General features: G+C 36.4%; 1 long non-coding RNA gene across 1 annotated transcript in view; it reads right to left on the bottom strand.

The window, feature by feature from the left end:
• Positions 1-439: 439 nt before the first annotated feature.
• The window catches only part of LOC102163618 (uncharacterized), a 501092-nt gene continuing 482633 nt past the window's right edge, over positions 440-18898 (bottom strand). The window contains exon 26 of the long non-coding RNA XR_014812954.1: positions 440-926. This is a non-coding gene — a long non-coding RNA (uncharacterized LOC102163618). The remainder of the gene's footprint in view (positions 927-18898) is intronic.

Raw genomic sequence — 18898 nt, 5'->3', positions numbered from 1 at the left:
ACACTTCTTTCTGGTCACTTTTTGAGCTATTAGTTTCCCCCAAAAGGCTGATGAATCTTGATTTTTTTTTTTTTTTTTTTTTGTATTCAAATCTTTGTACAGTAGGTGGTGAGTTTCCTCCTCAGTTGGGCAGGCCTATTTTTCCCATGGAGTAGTCAAAGTAGGTGATAATTTGTGTATGTTCACAGAGTATGTGGATTAGCAAGCATCATTTTACAGTGAAAAAGTAATGGCCTCTGCTTGCAGTCATGTAAAAAATAAGAAGGGCTTTACACCAAGAAAACAATATCCATTGCAGAAAGCCTAATCCTCTGCAGAGTCTGAGCAGTTCTGCTTACCATGGAGAAAAGAATACACACTGATAAATATTCCTTTTATAGATGAAAGGAGGGCAGAAAAGGACAAAAAGGGAGGAGGTAACCAGTCCAGCTGTTTCATAGACATTCCTTCAATTTTATTCCATGATACACTTTCATTTTCTTTTAGAATTGATGTAGGTATTTCATACAGTAGTCTATAGGCTCAGCCTGAAAGACCAACTTCTACATGTTCTGTAGCCTTCCTTAGACTTATTCTTGAATATAAATATAAATGCATACATTCATTCATATCCATACATATCTTTCGTCCTGATCTGGAATGCTGAGTACTTCAGAGACCCAGGAAGAGCTTTGTTCACCTTAGGTCTTTTTTCAGATTCTTGGCTATTATGAAAGCATTCCCTTTGCAAATCTCTATTGCCATTTCAAAGAGACCATGGGGTTGGACGTGGCAGCTTTATTCTGTCTCATCCCAAAGCAAGAACTGCAAGGCTATCTTTCATGACTATTCTCTTTATCTACTTTTTTTCTTGTCCAAAAGAATGAATGTGAAAAATATTTATACTTGCAATCTGAATTTGGCTTTCTTCTATTTTGTCTTCTTAACTAGATAAAGGGAAAAAAAAAAGAGCAGGTAAATAAGAGATGAATGAATTAAATCTACTGTAATTGACACAAGTCCAGGTAATCACTACACACACACACACACACACACACAAACACACACACACACACGTATTTTAAATATGGATTTTGGAAACAAAAAAGAAGTATGTTGGTTCAGTATACATCTGTAAGTTTTATGGGGATGAGGAGTGATTGGAGAAACAACTTAACTCTTTGGATATGGTGTACAAAACTGTATTAATCATTGACCCACATCTAAAACAGATGTCTAATCCTCAATAATAGGTTAATAGAATAATAAAATCTACCATTTGAGTAACTAATTTAATTAACCCAGTCCACCATTTCAACACAATGCATTTTTACTCCAGTCATATCAGACTACTTGAAATTTCTCATTCATGTCATGAATGAGTTTTGCATGCAGATCTCACAGAGAAAGACCATTTGGCTCTCTTATATCTAATTTAACTCATCCTAAAACTCCTGAAATGTCACCAAAAATAAACATACTTCCCACAAAAGGTGCATAATTTGTTGTTGTTGTTAGTTTTTTTTCCCACAAAAGGTGCATAATTTGTTGTTGTTGTTGTTAGTTTATTTTAATCCTAGCTAAACCATATTGTCCAGTGTCCTGGAGCTGCCTGATCGTTTTTCACTCTGATTCATTCACTCTTAGAATGACTGAATATCTTGACTGATTTTGCAGTATGAGCCTCTCCTTGGTGCTTTGTCCACAGTAATCTTCAATAAGTTTCTGTTGAATAAATACATCTATTGTGCTATTCTTACTATTCATTTATATCTGTATTCATGTTTGTAGGTTCTTGCAGTCTTTGTCATGTTCCTTGTTACCTCACATGCCTAAAGCCTGCATTTTCCAACCATTTGATAAATCTCCTGGCTATAGTAATGCTGAAATATTAATCTGGCATATTTCTGGTTCTCTTTGCCTCTTGTCTCAGTTTCAGTGTTACACTTTTACTTTGCCCAGCTACTCATTAATAATCCTCAGGGCTTTGGGGAATTTAACCTTTGGCCATGGAACCACAGCTTTAATTACCTCACTCTTCACATTAATGGTCTTCCAGGGAGTGTTCAATGACCACAGAGCTACAAGGTCTTGCACTTTTCAGTTAGTATACTCATGCAGATTTATGAAACAACTTGGCTACCCAGACCAGAAATCAAAATGGCTACTGTGAATACTATAGTTTCTGTTATAGAAAAATATTGAGGCAAAAAGTCTTAAAGTGAACATTTAAAGACAGTTCCTCATCTAAATCTTCCTGTCGTCTTTCTCCTTAGATACGGGACCTTATGCATGTTCACACACATAGGCACACTCCCTTTCCTATATGGCATTTTGGATAAAGAATGCAAGTGTTATGTGTGTTTGTGCATGTGCATTTTTCATTGTTATTGTTTAATGACAAAAGGAAATATTCTTGATGAAGAGTGATGGACTCATTTTGATTGGCACACCTCTCACCTCTCTGAAATTTAGTTCCCATTATTCCACTATTCTCTGTTATGAGCAAGGTGTGAAGTGTTATTTATCAAATTATTGATGAATAATAGTAGCAATAAAAGTCCTTTAACTCTTTTTTATTTATTTATTTATTTTTAATTAATTTTTTTCACACTGTACAGCAGGGGATCAACTTATTCTTACATGTATACATTTTTCCTCCCCCCACCATTTGTTCTGTTGCAAAATGAGTATCTAAACATAGTTCTCAATGCTACTCAGCAGGATCTCCTTGTAAATCTATTCTAAGTTGTGTCTGATAAGCCCAAGCTCCTGATCCCTCCCACTCCCTCACTCTCCCATCGGGCAGCCACAAATCTATTTTCCAAGTCCATGATTTTCTTTTCTGAGGAGATGTTCATTTGTGTTGCATATTCAATTCCAGTTATAAGTGATATCATATGGTATTTGCCTTTGTCTTTCTGACTCATTTCACTCAGTATGAGAGTCTCTAGTTCCATCCATGTTGCTGCAAATGGCATTATGTCATTCTTTTTTCATGGCTGAGTAGTATTCCATTGTGTATATATACCACTCTTCCAAAGCCAGTTATCTGTTGATGGACATTTATTTGGGTTGTTTCCATGTCCTGGCTATTGTGAATAGTGCTGCAATGAACATGCGGGTGCATGTGTCTGTTTTAAGTAGAGCTTTGTCCAGATATATGCCCAAGAGTGGGATTGCGAGGTTATAGGGAAGTTCTATGTATAGATTTCTAAGGTATCTCCAAACTGTTCTCCACAGTGGCTATACCAGTTTACATTCCAACCAACAGTGCAGGAGGGTTCCCTTTTCTCCACAACCCCATCCAGCACTTGTTATTTGTGGACTTATTAATGATGGCCATTCTGACTGGTGTGAGGTGATATCTCATGGTAGGTTTGATTTGCATTTCTCTTACAATCAGCGATGTTGAGCATTTTTTCATGTGTTTGCTGGCCATCTGTATATCTTCCTTGGAGAACAGTCTATTCAGGTCTTTTGCCCATTTTTCCATTGGTTGATTGGCTTTTTTGCTGTTGAGTTGTATAAGTTGCTTATATATTCTAGAGATTAAGCCCTTGTCCGTTGCATCATTTGAAACTATTTTGCCCATTCTGTAAGTTGTCTTTTTGTTTTCTTTTGGGTTTCCTTTGCTGTGCAAAAGCTTTTCAGTTTGATTAGGTCCCATGGGTTTATTTTTGCTCTTATTTCTATTGCTTTGGGAGACTGACCTGAGAAAATATTCATGATGTTGATGTCAGAGAGTGTTTTGCTTATGTTCTCTTCTAGGAGTTTGATGGTGTCCTGTCTTATATTTGTCTTTCAGCGAACTTGAGTTTATTTTGGTGCATGGTGTGAGGGTGTGTTCTAGTTTCATTGCTTTGCATACAGCTGTCCAGGTTTCCCAGCAATGCCTGCTGAATAGACTTTCTTTTTCCCATTTTATGTTCTTGCCTCCCTTGTCAAAGATTAATTGACCATAGGTGTCAGGGTTTATTTCTGGGTTCTCTATTCTGTTCCATTGGTCTGTATGTCTGTTTTGATGCCAATACCACACTGTTTTGATGGCTTTTGCTTTGTAATATTTCTTGAAGTCTGGGAGAGTTATGCCTCCTGCTTGGTTTTTGTTTCTCAGGATTGCTCTGGCAATTCTGGGGTTTTTTTGTTCCATATAAATGTTTGGATTGTTTGTTGTAGTTCTGTGAAAAATGTCATGGGTGCTTTGATAGGGATTGCATTGAATCTGTAGATTGCTTTGGTAGTATGGCCATTTTTACAATATTGATTTTCCCAATCCAGGAACATGGAATATCTTTCCATTTCTTTACATCTTCTTTGATTTCATTGATTAAAGTTTTATAGTTCTTGGCATATAAAATCTTTTTCCTCCTTGGTTAGGTGTATTCTGAAGTATTTGATTTTTTGAGGTGCAATTTTAAAAGGTATTGTATTTTTGTATTCCTTTTCTAATATTTCATTGCTAGCATACAGAAATGCAACTGACTTCTGAATGTTATTCTTATATCCTGCTACTTTGCTGAATTTATTAATCAGTTCAAGTAGTTTTGGGGTTGAGTCCTTAGGGTTTTCTATGTTTACTATCATCTGTGTACAGTGACAGTTGTATCTCTTCTCTTCCTATATGGATGCCTTTTATTTCTTTTGTTTGCCTAATTGCTGTGGCTAGGCCTTCCAAAACTTTGTTGAATAGCATTGGTGAGAGTAGGCATCCGTGTCTTGTTCCAGATTTGAGTGAGAAGGCTTTCATTTCTTCCCCATTGAGTATTATATTTGCTGTGGGTTTGTCATAAATGGCTTTGATTTTGTTCACAATTGTTCCCTCTATACCCACTTTGGCGAGGGTCTTGATCATGAATGGATGTTGGACTTTGTCAAATGCTTTTTCTGCGTCTATTGAGATGATCATATGATTTTTGACTTTTTTTTTGTTAATGTGGTGTATGATTGATTTGCGTATGTTGAGCCATCCTTGTGAACCTGGGATGAACCCTACCTGGTCATGGTGTATAATATTTTTGATGTGTTGTTGGATTCGGTTGGCTAAGATTTTGTTGAGAATTTTTGCGTCTATATTCATCAAAGACATTGGCCGATAGTTTTCTTTTTTGGTGTTATCATTGTCTGGTTTTGGAATAAGGGTGATGGTGGCATCATAGAATGTCTTTGGGAGTTTTCCTTCTTCCTCAAACTTTTGAAAGAGTTTAAGGAGAATGGGCACCAATTCGTCTTTATATGTTTGATAAAATTCACCTGTGAAGCCATCTGGTCCTGGACTTTTATTTGTAGGGAGTGTTTTTATGACTTCTTCAATTTCATTTCTAGTGATCGGTCCATTCACTTGGTGTGTTTCTTCTTGATTCAGTTTTGGCAGGCTGTAAGATTCTAGAAAATTGTCCATTTCTTCCAGATTGTCAAATTTGTTGGCATATAGGTGTTCATAGTATTCTCTTAGGGTTTTTTGTATTTCTGCTGTATCCGTTGTGATTTCTCCATTTTCATTTCTAATTTTGGTTATTTGGGTTCTTTCTCTCCTCTTTTTAGTGAGTCTGGCCAGGGGTTTGTCAATTTTGTTCACCTTTTCAAAGAGCCAGCTCTGAGTTTTATTAATTTTCTCTATTGTTTTTTGAATCTCTATTTTATTGATTTCTTCTTTGATCTTTATAATTTCCTTCCTTCTGCTGACTTTAGGTCTTTTTTGTTCTTCTTTTTCTAATTTGTTTAGGTGGAGGGTTAAGTTGTCAATTTGGGATCTTTCTTCTTTTTTGAGAAAGGCCTGTATTGCTATAAATTTCCCTCTGAGCACTGCTTTCGCAGCATCCCATAGATTTTGAGAGGTTGTGTCTTCATTATCATTTGTTTCAAGGTATTTTTAAATTTCCTTCTTGATTTCCTCATTGACCCACTGGTTTTTTAGTAGCATGTTGTTTAGTCTCCATGTAGTAGTTTTTTTCACATTTCTTTTCCCATGGTTGATTTCTAATTTCATGGCATTGTGGTCAGAGAAGATACTTGAGATAATTTCTATGCTCCTAAATTTGTTGAGGTTAGCTTTGTGTCCCAATATGTGGTCGATTCTTGAGAATGTTCCATGTGCATTTGAGAAGAATGTGTATTCTGATTTTTTTGGATGTAGTGTCCTGAAGATGTCAATTAAGTCTAACTTTTCTATTGTTTCCTTTAGGATCTCTGTTGCTGTATTAGTTTCTGTCTAGAGGATCTGTCCATTGGTGTGAGTGGGGTATTAATGTCTCCAACTATGATTGTATTCCCATTGATTTCTCCCTTTACGTCTGTTAATATTTGTTGTATGTATCTGAGTGCTCCTGTATTTGGGGCATATATGTTGACGATAGTAGCATCCTCTCCTTGGATGGATACCTTAATCATTAAGTTGTGTCCTTCTTTGTCTTTCTTTATGTCTTTTGTGTTAAAGTCTATTTTGTCTGAGTATTGCAACTCCTGCTTTCCTGTCATGTCTATTGGCATGAAATATTTTTTCCCACCCCTTCACTTTCAATCTATATGTATCCTTTGTCTTGAGGTGAGTTTCTTGTAGGCAGCATATTGAAGGTTTTTGCCTTTTTATCCACTCAGCCAGTCTGTGTCTTTTGATTGGAGCATTCAGTCCATTGACATTTAAGGTGATAATTGATAGATGATTATTTATTTCCATTTTGAACTTCATGTTCCAGTTGTTTCTATGGTTCTCCATTCTTCCTCTCTGTTTTTGGTTGGATGGTCTCCAGTTATTATCTGTTTTCTTTTTTTTAGTGTTTTGTTTTCCATTTTATGTGAATTCAGTGTTTGTTTTTGGCTGTATGTTTTTAACCCCTTAATTATGCTAACCCCTTCCTATAATTGTGTGTTTTAGCCTGATGGTCCTGTAGGTTCAAACACTTCATTACTATATTAAAATTAAGAAGAGAAACAAAAAAAAAGGTGTCTATTTATTTCCAAAAATCCCTTGCCCACATTTTATGATTTTGATGACGGTTTTTTTTTCTTTTTAATTTTATTTTGTTTGAAACATGTTCATGATTAAATATGTATTCTGGCTTATGTGAGTGACTGCTCTCTGATTGTGGTTTCCTCAATCCTAGTTCTTCCTCTTCTTTTTTTTTTTTTCCTTTTTCCTCCCTTTCTTTCCTTCCTTTCTTTTTGGTTTAAAGAATCCCTTTCATTATTTCTTTTAGCCTGGGTTTTGTATTATTATATTCTTTTAGCTTTTTTTTTTGAAAAAAAAATTTTTCCCCTTTTATTTTCAATGACATTCTTGCTGGATAGAGTATTCTAGGTTGCATTTTTTTTCCTTTTAGCACTTTAAATATCTCTTGCCATTCCCTCCTGGCCTGTAGTGTTTCTGTAGAGAAATCAGCTGATAATCTTATGGGGGTTCCCTTGTAGGTATCATTCTGCTTTTCTCTTGCTACCTTTAGGATCCTCTCTTTATCACTAACTTTTGCCATTTTTACTATAATGTGTCTTGGTGTGGGTCTATTTGGGTTCAACTTGTTTGGGGCTCTCTGTGCTTCCTGTATCTTGAACTCAGTATCCTTTAGATTTGGGAAGTTTCCAGTGATAATTTCTTCAGATATATTTTCCGTCCCCTTATCTTTTTCTACTCCTTCTGGAATTCCTATTATGCATAGATTGGCCCGCTTTATATTATGCCATAGGTCTCTTATATTGCTTTCATGTTTTTTCATTTGGTTTTCTGTCTGCTGACCTGATTGGGTGATTTCCATTATTCTATCTTCCACATCACTGATTCATTCTTCTGCATTATTTTTTCTGGTTTTTACTGCCCTTAGTTCAGTTTGTATCTCTGCAAATGAATGTTCTAGTTTTTCTTGGCTCCTCCTTATATTTTCTAGTTCCTTTCTGAGGGTATCTGCATTACTGTTCATATCTTCTCTTAATTCCTTCAGTATTTTCACTGTTTCTCTTTTGAACTCCAGGTCTGTCAGACCACAGAGATCTGTTTCATTGTTAACTGCTTTAGGTGAGTTTTCCTGTTGGTTTAACTGGGGGTGGTTTCTCAGCTTCTTCATCTTGCTTGTTGTTTTCTTTTTCCCAGTGGAGTTGTACTCTCCGTGGCCAGGCAGTGTTTGCCTTGTCACTGCCGTGGAATGTTTCCTGAGGGCAGGTGGTGTTGGTCAGTCTTTTTTTGAGGCAGTGTGGCTTTTCTGGAGTGTTGGCAGGGTTAACAGGGTCTCTCTGAAGCAAAGGAGTTCTTCCTGAGAGCAGACAGGACTGGGAGGTCCCCACTGTGATGGAAGCAGTTTTCACTTGGCCAGGCAGTGCTTGCTCTGGTTTTTTTGCCTGTGGGGCTCTTTCAAGGGGCTGGCAGTGCCAGGCAGCTGTTCTTCAGGAGTGCAGTGCCCCCGCCAGGGTTGGAGCAGCTATCTGGATCAGTGAGAACCCAAGAGGCTCTTCCCCAGGGCAGCCTGACTCAGAAGTACTCTCTGAGAATGTAGGCAGATCTTTACATACAGCCTGACCAAGCTTGTTCTAGCTTTTTTGGGCTGCAGGGGCTCTTGCAGGGTGCTGCCGATCCTCGGGAGCTGTTCCACAGGAGTGCTGCACCCCCTGAGGGAGGGAGAAGCTAGCTGGGCCACTGCAAACCCCAGAGGCTCTTCCCCAGGGCAACTGGACTCAAGGCCTTTCCAAGAATTTGGCAGATCTTTTCACTGCCTGGCCAAGCTTGTTTTAGCTTTTTCTGGGCTGCAGGGGCTCCTCCAGTGGGCTGGGGTGCTGAGCAGCTATTCCTCGGGAGTGCAGCACCCCCCAAGGGAGGGAGCAGCTAGCTGGGCCGCTGCAAACCCCAGAGGCTCTTCCCCAGGGCAGCCAGACTCAATGCCTTTCCAAGAATTTGGCAGATCTTTTCACGGCCTGGCCAAGCTTGTTCTAGCTTTTCTGGGCTGCAGGCCTTTTCCTGGGGGCTGTTGGTGTTTGGTGCTGCTCTGCGGGGGTGTGGCCCCTCCAAAGGGCAAGCAGGCCAGGGCAGCTACAGCCCCTGCAGTGGTAGGCTTCTGGCAATTGTTGAGGCCAGCCCTCCCAGATGGCAGGCAGCCCCAGGTCTGGCGTGTACGTAATGGGTTGGGGGGGCAGGGGTGGGGGCGGAATGCACTGGGAAGCACAACTTTCTGATAGCTAGCAGGCTGGTAAGCTCGCTGTGGCATGGGGAGAATTTTATGGGGGCCCACCCCTTCTTCTCTCCCCTCTGCAACACTGTCACAGACCCGGCTCTTCTCCCAGGTTCCCTCTGATGTGACTTTCCACTTCCCCGCCCTTAGCATATTTCTCCCTCCCCCTGCAACACTCCGCTTTCTAGTCTCCCAGGCAGTCTCTGCCCCTTCAAACTTGACAAACCAGTTTCTAGACCTCTCAAGCAGTCTCCGTTCCATCCCGCCCCCCAGGCCTTTCCTGGGGACTAACCTCTGGAGCCAAGGTCTCAGTGCCCAGCCCCCACCCAGGCGTCTCAATTTTTGGTGACTGTGCCTGTAGTTCAGATGATCTGTTTGGTTCTCGCTCTGCTTTTCAGAACTCCAACTTACTGCTGCACTCTTCTCTGCATCTGGAGATTCCTCCAGTTGGGTTGATCTTTCTGTTGATCTAGGTGACTTTCCAGGGTGTGGGATCCCTTTCTCCTCCGCAGTTCCCTTTCAGGAGTGTCCATCCAGCTTGGATTCACCTTCTCTCACTCTCCTCTTTTCTCTTGTTTTACCTAGTAATGTCACGGAATTCTTGCCCTTATCGGAGCTTAGGTTCTTCTGCCAGCGATTGGTTGCTGTTCTGTGCGAGTCGTTTATCCTATAGATATGTTTTTTTGTTGTTGTGTTTGTGGGAGAGGGTGAGCGTGTCCCCCTACTCTTCTGCCATCTTGCCTCCTCCTCCTTTAACTCTTAATAATGATTCTGTGTTATAGAAACATTAATAGTTTTACAAGTAGTTGTGTGGGAGTTAATGTATTTAAGTGGTTAGGTACATGAATGGATAAGGGGTCAGATATGCTAATTTAAATGTTGAATTAAAATGTTCAAATGCTCAAACGAGTATCTTTGGGAAATTTTCTTAAATTCTACCTATTTCCTCATCTGACAAATTGAGATGATTATAATAGCAGTCCTCATGCCAGGTAACCCTAGGGAAACATGAAGTCATTTGAAGGGAAATTCAACCAGGAATTTTTGCAAAGAAAGCAGTTTCCAATGCTGATCCCTTGATGTACTCTTTCTGAAAACTGGTCTGGCTGAGAAAATGGGTTCCTGTGATTAAGTTCACCTATTTATTTTCCTTTCTTATCTTCTGTTTTACAATAACCTTTCTTACACCTTAAAAGATAAATTCAAACTTCTTACTACTATTCCTTACTAATACGGAAGAAATCTTACTTCCTTGTATTGAACTTGGGTGCAAAAACTTCAGGTCATTAAATGACAGAGTGGTAAATACTGATGCCTCTTTTAATTTAGGTACCATATCTGTCACCATTTATTCTCATTAAGATATGCATTTAGAATAACATTTATACTTGTATTAAATAATCATTTATACAAATTGGCAGTATATGCATACATATTTGAATAATTAAATTCATAGTTACTATAAAGTTAAATCTGGTAGCAAAATTAAACATGAATTGCAACTTAGGTATGTTTTTGTGTGTTTCAGAGAATTACAACATAGTGGTTGATAGGACTTTCAATCAAATATCAAAGAGTAGAATTAAATTCTGTGGAGAAAAATAAAAACATGATTTAAGGGGAAAATGAAAATAATCAACTATTAATGAAAAATTTTATTATTTTTAAGTGAATGATAATTGGCATCAAATTGATATGGTGTTTATATTTCACTGTATGTATTTAAAAAATCAATGTCAGCGTCTATTTCACGTGCTCATAATTTTCTGTTATGGTTACATAATATAATACATATAAAGTGAACAGCATGGATCTTAGGAGGTATTAACATCTGCAAAAGATTAAACTATATATAATTTTAGTTGATGAAAAAGTAAACTAGGTAGTTCCTGTCGTGGCTCAGCGGTTAACAAAATCGACTAATATCCATGAGGACACGGGTTCAATCCCTGGCCTCACTCAGTGGGTTAAGGATCCCTCACTGCTGTGGCTGCAGTGTAGGATGGTAGCTGTAGCTCCAATTCAATCCCTAGCCTGGGAACTTCCATATGTCACAGGTTCCACCCTAAAAAGCCAAAAAAAAAAAAAAAAAAAAGAAAAAGAAAAACGAAACTAAACTATATACAATTTTAGAAGAAAACATGATATTTAAAAAGTACCATCTAATAATATCACCAAATGCATAGTAGCTTCTTCCCTTAATTAAATCCACATTTTAGAAATTATATGAATTACATATATTTAAGAATGACACTCATCTTTAAAGTAAGGCATTTATCATCTCTAATAACTTTTTAACATAAAATTATAGATGAATACTGTAGCAAAGAAATATGTTTTGGTCTATTCAACTCCATTTAACTTACATTTCTTAAATATAGCTTCCTTTCTTTGAACAACTTTTCTTTCTCCACTCCTTACAGAAGTTTCAGGTGGAGCTGCTTATTACAGCACCCTCACGAGGGGTGAGAGAATCTATCCACAGTTTAGTATAGTCTCTGCAATATTTTAGGCCAAGGATATAAAGATAATCTAAGCCATATTAATACAAATTCCTCCCTAGAAGTTTTAAAATGGGGCTGGTGAGAAAATGCCCTTTCCTTATTGATAGTACATTTAATTAAAGAACCAGTGTCATGGGATTCCTTATATGCAACAGAGGAAATTCAAAAATGTAAGCTGGATGATGTTAAAAGGTTCAAATGTAAACTTCAAAACTGAAGGAGGGGGGCAGATAGGAATCAGAGTGGCCTTGATAAATTAAGGAATTTTATATAAATGACATAAACACGAACAGAGTAAAAAAGTTAGTGATATTCTATCTTCATTGTAAGATCTTGTTTGTTGTGGGTGCTCTTGTATGCTTTGTGCTGGGACCCAAAAAAGAATCAGAACTGTCTCTGGTCAAAGTTAACCAGATTTCTGACAGAGGGGACCCTGCTATATTTTGTAGCAGTGAAAGCAGTAGTCAAATCAGTATTAGATATTATGAATATTTTACAATTTACTCACCTTTGAAATGTGAACATAGCATACAAAGAATAATATTCAACAGGGCAAACTGATAGTTTAGCAATCTGCTCCTTGGTGTTCAAGTACTTAATTATACTATTTTATTTAATGTCCAAGAATAGTATTTTACTTAATAGCTAGGAATTGTCAGATTATAGCTAAATGAAATTATTTACTGAGTGATCAGGATAAAGGATTCCACACTTCAGTTGCTAATACAGAGATATATTATACAAATAAAACCATAATAAAATATATGTGAAATATTGCTATTATTACAGGAATAAGGCATAGGTTATAATTCATTGCAGTATGAAAATTCTACTCATGGGAGTGATGTATCTAAATGTCACCTTATGTGTTCTTATTTTTGTTTTTTTGTGAATCTGTTGTATGTTTTTGATATGTGGTTGCCCTGTTTTTCAAGTATGCTAATGCCTTCATACATCTGCTTTTTTTAGACTCACAGTCATATAGGCTCAAAAACATTCTAAAAAAGTCTACATTTTCTTTTTTTTATCATTTATTTATATATATATATACATTTTTTTTTTCTACTGTACAGTATGGTGACCCAGTTACACTTACATGTGTACATTCTTTTTTCTCACATTACATGTTACACTTTAAGTGACTAGACAGAGTTCCCAGTGCTACACAGCAGGATCTCACAGCTAATCCATCCCAAAGACAACATTCTGCATCTGTTTACATTTTCTTACTATATTTCTCCACACTTAAGTCATGTTTTTACAACTTCATGTTTTTCCTTTTTCTGTTCCTTGTGTTTATCATTGCTTTCACAAATAGGTTTTTTTTTTCTTTTTTGCTCTGTATACTGGCTTATTTAAGTGAATACTTTCCAAATGTGATTTCCTCTTTCCTATGTCTTCTTGCTGCTTTTCTCTTTAGAGGAGACCTTTCAATATTTCTTTTAGGATAGGTTTAGTATTGCTATATTTTTTTAGTTTTTGATTCTTTAAGAAATTCATTATTTTTCCTCCTATTCAAAAAGATAATTTTTCTGGGTACAGTATTCCAAGCTACATATTTTTAACTTTCAGAAATTTGAATAGATCTTGCTGTACCCTCTGGCCTGCAATGTCTCTATAGAGAAATCAGCAGATAGTCTTATGTGTTTCACTTGTAATTAATCTTTGTTTTTCTCTTGTTGCCTTTAGAATCCTATCTTTACCTTTAGCATTTGCCATTTTTATTTTAATATGTCTTAGTGTAGGTCTGTTTAGGTTCATCTTGTTTGGGATCATCTGTGCTTCCTGTGCCTGGATATCTGTTTCTTTCTTTAGATTTGGGAAGTTTTCAGCCATAATTTCTTCAAATACATTTTCAATCCCCTTTTCTATTCTCCTTTTGAAATCCCTATTATGCATATATTGACATGCTTTATATTATACCATATATCTATTATATGGCTTTTATTTTTTTTTTTTCATTTGGCTTTCTATCTGCTGTCCTGATTGGGTGATTTTAATTACCCTATAGTCCAAGTCACTTATTTGTTCCCCTGCATTATTCTTGTGCTGTTCATTGACTTTAGCTCTGATTTCATATTAGCAAATGAGTTTTCTAATTTTTCTTGGCTCCTCCTTATAGTTTCTAGTTCCTTTCACAGTCATCTGCATTTTTGTCTAGCATTTCTTAATTCCTTCAGTATTTTCTTTACCTTCTTTTCTAACTCAGTGTCTATTAGATCAAATTGGTCTGTTTCATTGTTTACTCCTTCAGGGGATTTCTCCTATTCTTTTAACTGGGAATGAGTCCTTTACTTCTTAGTTTTACTTATATTTCTCTTACTCTTTGAGTTTATGGGGAAAAAAAATATCTACTTGTAGCCTTGGAGGGCTATTTATAAGCAGGAGCATCCTGGAGTAGCTTGTGTGGGTTTTCTTTTTTTTAGTGTGAGGGCTGCTTTTGGTTTGGTTGCTTGCTGTCTCTTACCTCAGTATACATGGGCTGTTATCCCCTTGATGAGGGTGTGCAGGTAAAGGTCTGTGTGTGCTCCCAAGGAAGTTGGGTTGGCAGTTAGCACCCAGGTGAAGGGCCCTTGGTAGTGGCAGCAACCCTTAGAGAAGTAAGGGTGGGGAATGGACCTAGTCACAAGACCCTTTTCAGGGGTGGTGGTGGTGGCAGTCCCTGGAGGGAAGTAGGTAGCACCCAGTTGCAGGACTCTTGGCAGAAGTGGCAAATACCAGGGAGGTGGTGAAGACCAGTGGTGCCTGTTCATGGGGTGTTTGGTGGCAAGGGCCACATCTACCTCTGTAGTCTGAGATGGCTGCTATGGCTTTCACCCACCCCCATAGCCTGTGCAAGTGGAATCCAGCTGACTGAGAGCCTACATGCACAGAAAAAAGTTCCTAAGGCATTCCTCCTCTTGCACTTCCCAACAATAGTACCTTGTATCTCTGGCAGGCCCAGGCTTCCTCCAGCATTCCATTGGCTCTGGTGCACCACACCGTGGCCTACTGAGGCTGTTTCCACAAAGCCAATCCTAGTTTTCTCCCTGGGCCTGACCTCCAGAGCCTAAGCCTCAGCACCAGCAGAGCAGTGATTTAGCCTGGGGTTTTCTGGACAGAAGGACTGATCATCTGTGTGGCTCTCTCTCTACTTTGCTCTCCTTAGACTGGGTGCTATGCTTTTCACAGAGGCTTTGAAGGTCCCCTGTGCTCCAGCTGATCTGCCTCGCAGTCAGGGAGCCTCCCAGGGTGTCCTACTCACTTTTTATATCTTCATTTTTTTTTTCCTTTCTTCCTACCTAGTTATGAAGAAGTCTGAGGTCGTCTGTCAGTGTTCAGTAGATGTTTTGTGAAAACTGTTTTATATGTAGTTTTTTTTATTATTTTTGGGAGGAGATTTCCATGTCCTACTCCTTTGCCATCATAAATCTCAACTTGAAATTCCACAATACATGGATAATTTTGTTCATGTGAAAATAAAAAGTAAACTAGTTTTGTCAGAATATTCTAATATAACAGTATATGAGGTAGAATATATTCCTCAGTGAAAGAAGTTAATTGAAATATTTAGTCACCAAGAGTTCAGAATATATTAAGGAAAACCAGTGGCTAAGAATACTTAAGTATATGTAGGGTGCTTAAATGAAGTAGTGAGTAAAAGTATTATTGTTTACTTATCCATCAATGTCACTTAACAAGAAAGAGCACATGAAGTTTGAATTGCGCTACATTCATATCTGTCAATTTCAGAGGCTACATAATCAGATTAGCAACTGAGGGAGTCTAAAAGAGATGAAAAATATACCAAGAAACTGACCTGACTAGACTGTTTTATAATATCATCCATTTTCACTACACACTCACACAGTACATCTGGTGAATTCATTTATTCAAGGTTGTAACTAAAATTGCTGCCTTTAAAACAATCTCAGTATCACAACATAATTTTGTCTTATTTTAATCTTTTGCAATGTGGCAGAACTATATAGATTTTTAATTTGTTTTAGGCAGTTTTGTATAAGAGTTTTGGGAACTACCTCTAAAAGTAATCAAATGTAGTAAAAGAGATAGTCATATGTTGGTATTTATTTAAGAGAAAGGTCATTCAGATTCTAAAGTTTATTTGCAGCCACATATTTGAAATAAAACAAAAACATTAAGTTCGAAATTGCTCAGTTATGCTTATAGAATTGGGACTTTTAAATGATATATTCAAAGAAAAAATAGGTTTCTATGGGGAGGAAAATAAAAGTTTAGGTGTGTAAATATTGATTTTCATAAGTGAGAATATTATAAACATAGTAACACTATTAGCAACATAGCATTAACTAACGCCATGGCTCTTATTTTTTCAGAAAGTATATTTTCTTCTAAATTTCATTTTTAATTTAAAAATATTACCTATTTAAAATTGATTGTATTTTTGTAACATTTTCTTTTTGACAATTTCTTAGAAGCAAGTGAGAATTTATAATCTTAATCTGTATTTACTAAATATTACTGCAAATATTCCTCTATATAATTATTTTAAACATAATACTTTCTTGTGTGAGCAACTCTGCTTTACTCAACAAGAGAATAGCAAAAATAATTTAAATTTTGTCTCCAGAGGGGAGCTTTGTTCTTCTGACTATCCTAATTGGCTGAAATAGAATATTGTACTATTGAATATAGTGCAACAGAATAATTGTTCTATATTTAAAACCTCTAACTAATTTGCCATTCAGATGGAAATCACTATCTAGGTCGTCAAGAGCATACAAAAACCAAGTCTCCTTGATGCCATCAAAATATTTCACAGTTTAGATGCCAAGCAATGGTCTTAAGTTTGGCAGTAACATATTATTCTAACCTATGTAAGTATCTGGATATTGTTTGATTGACTGACCTATAAGAAGACTTGATGCAGAAACTGAGCAAAGATATGTAAGCAAAAAAATTGATTTGTCCAGATTACGATTTGAAATTAGAATTGTCATCAAGTAAATATAACTAAATGAAAAGAAATTTTTGTCCATTAGGAAAGGTTAAACCTAAGAATGACCCTTGACTGGAAAAATTTGAGTATCTAAAATTGTAAATTGTTTTGGTTTAATTTCAAAGGAGAAGTTAAACAAATTGAAAAAATAAATACAGGTTAGAAATCCATCTGCTTCTAACATATAGGGTGTATTATTTGGAGGATAAATAAAGGGTCTATTATTCAGAGGATAAATAATTTAACTGCCTACTTCTAAAATACCTTCTAGAGTAAAGTGTTTTATAATTCAAGTTAGAATATTTAAAAGTGCATTAATCTAAATGATAGTTTTGTCATTTACCACCATTGCAAATCTAGATGAATAAGGTTCTTTTTCTGCACAGAATCAATTCCAACAAAAGACAGACAACTTACTACATAGATGAAAACTACTAAAACTGTCAATCAAGTGAGAAAATTTATAACCACAATTCCTGTGCTGTTAGGAATAGACAGAAATGTGAAATAAAATGTGTCGAATTTGTCCTGATTAAGCAGAAGTGATGAATAATGCTGCTTCACTTACTTTACCCTTCTGAGTTTTTTCAAAACTCTGTAGAAGTCATGGAAGTTGCTAAAGAATATTATTACAATCTCCACTAATATTATTCTGAAATTTTAATACTAATATGGGACAGTATTTCTTAAAATAAATGATTTGAAATATGTAATTATATTTTACCTGAAACAAATTTTTAGATCTTGCATTCTTACTGGGAATAACATGAAGGATTTAGGATTTGAATTACCTTTTTAAGTGTTGGTCACCTATAACTAAATATTTGCCATGTTTTTAATCTTATCACTAATAATGTAGTTCAAGTACTCTTTATATTTTATTGTGTTTGGTAATATTCCTTATCATTTTGCTTAAAAATACAATATCCTGAATATGATATCTGGAACAATGACAACGGTGATGTTCTTGTGAGATATAAAAAAGTATTAATAAAAAGGATAGGATATTCACCAATGCTAAAGAAATATTCATCTTTAGGACCTGATCTAATATTCCCCCACTCTATGGAAGAATTGATTATCTTGAGAGTGCAAGAATTAATTAAATATAATCCTACATGTTAAAATTCTAATAAAAGCCTCTTAGAGGTGGAAGAATCTTAGAATTATAAGTTACCATGAAGTTGCAGTCAAAGTTGTTTTATTTAAAGGAGAAATATATATCTGTCTGAGTGTGCTAGGATTGCCATAACAAAGTACCACAGACTGGGTGGCTTAAATAGAAATTTGTTTTCTCATAGTTCTGAAGACTAGAAGTCCAAATTCAGGGTATTAGCAGTTTGGGGTTTTTCCTAAGCCCTCTCCTATTGACTTGCTGTGTCCTGACTTGGCCACACTTCTGTGCAAGGGTACCCCTGGAATCTGTGTTTAAATTTCTTCTTCTTATAAAGGCACCAAACTGAAATACGGTCCACCCTAATGACCTAATTTAACTTAAGTGCTTTTTAACTGAATCACTATTAAAGTCCCTATCCCTAAATACAATCACTTTCTGAGGTAAGAGGAGTTATGGCTTCAACCTATGAATTTATTTTCTTAGATATATGTCCCAACCCATGAAAAACATGAAAAACAGGACAATTAGGAAATATTTGCAAGTATCTTTTAAGAGTATTTGAATTACTGTAAATTTTGTTTTAAAAGATCTGATCTCTTGCTTAAATATGTTATTTTAATAAAAGACAGAGTAAAAAGAACATCAGAAAAAAAGCTGGTAAATCTTTGGGGTGAGAGGTGATAGCAAATAACAAACTCTCCACATGTTCCAAAAGTGAGTCTGGATCTCTCTTCTAAACATCAGAAGTATATTGAATCTCTGTATAGCATATATAACCTATAAATAGTTATCTCATTTATTGTCAAAATATACAAAATACATAGTTCTGGTCCTGAAAATTAGCAAAATGGTACAGGTTTTGGCACAGAAGGCCTATTGAAACCATTTATCTTTCTTAATATGTTTCACAATATTTTGAATTCCATTGCAATAGATGAGAACTTGCTGAGATCCAAAAATTTCCTACAACAGGTAAGAGATGCAATTGGGCAGATCAGAGTAAATTCAGATGTTGTGGAAACACTATAACTAGAAAAGCTTAGGCAAGAGAATCCAAAGGCAAATTGTATTCTCCAATTGCATTTATTTCATGGTGCATGCTACTATCAACTTATGTTCTTTACATGCCAATTTCTCTGTTTAAAATAAATATGAGGCTATATGGAAATGTAAGATGCAAAATTGACAG

The sequence above is a fragment of the Sus scrofa genome, chromosome 8 (assembly GCF_054392235.1).
Source record: "Sus scrofa isolate SSC_HxYL_T2T_F1_AM1 chromosome 8, Sscrofa_HxYL_maternal_Yorkshire_Landrace_v2.0, whole genome shotgun sequence".
NCBI lineage: Eukaryota > Metazoa > Chordata > Mammalia > Artiodactyla > Suidae > Sus > Sus scrofa.
Note: the sequence above shows the minus strand (reverse complement) of the source record. Positions and strands in the feature narration are given on the sequence as shown.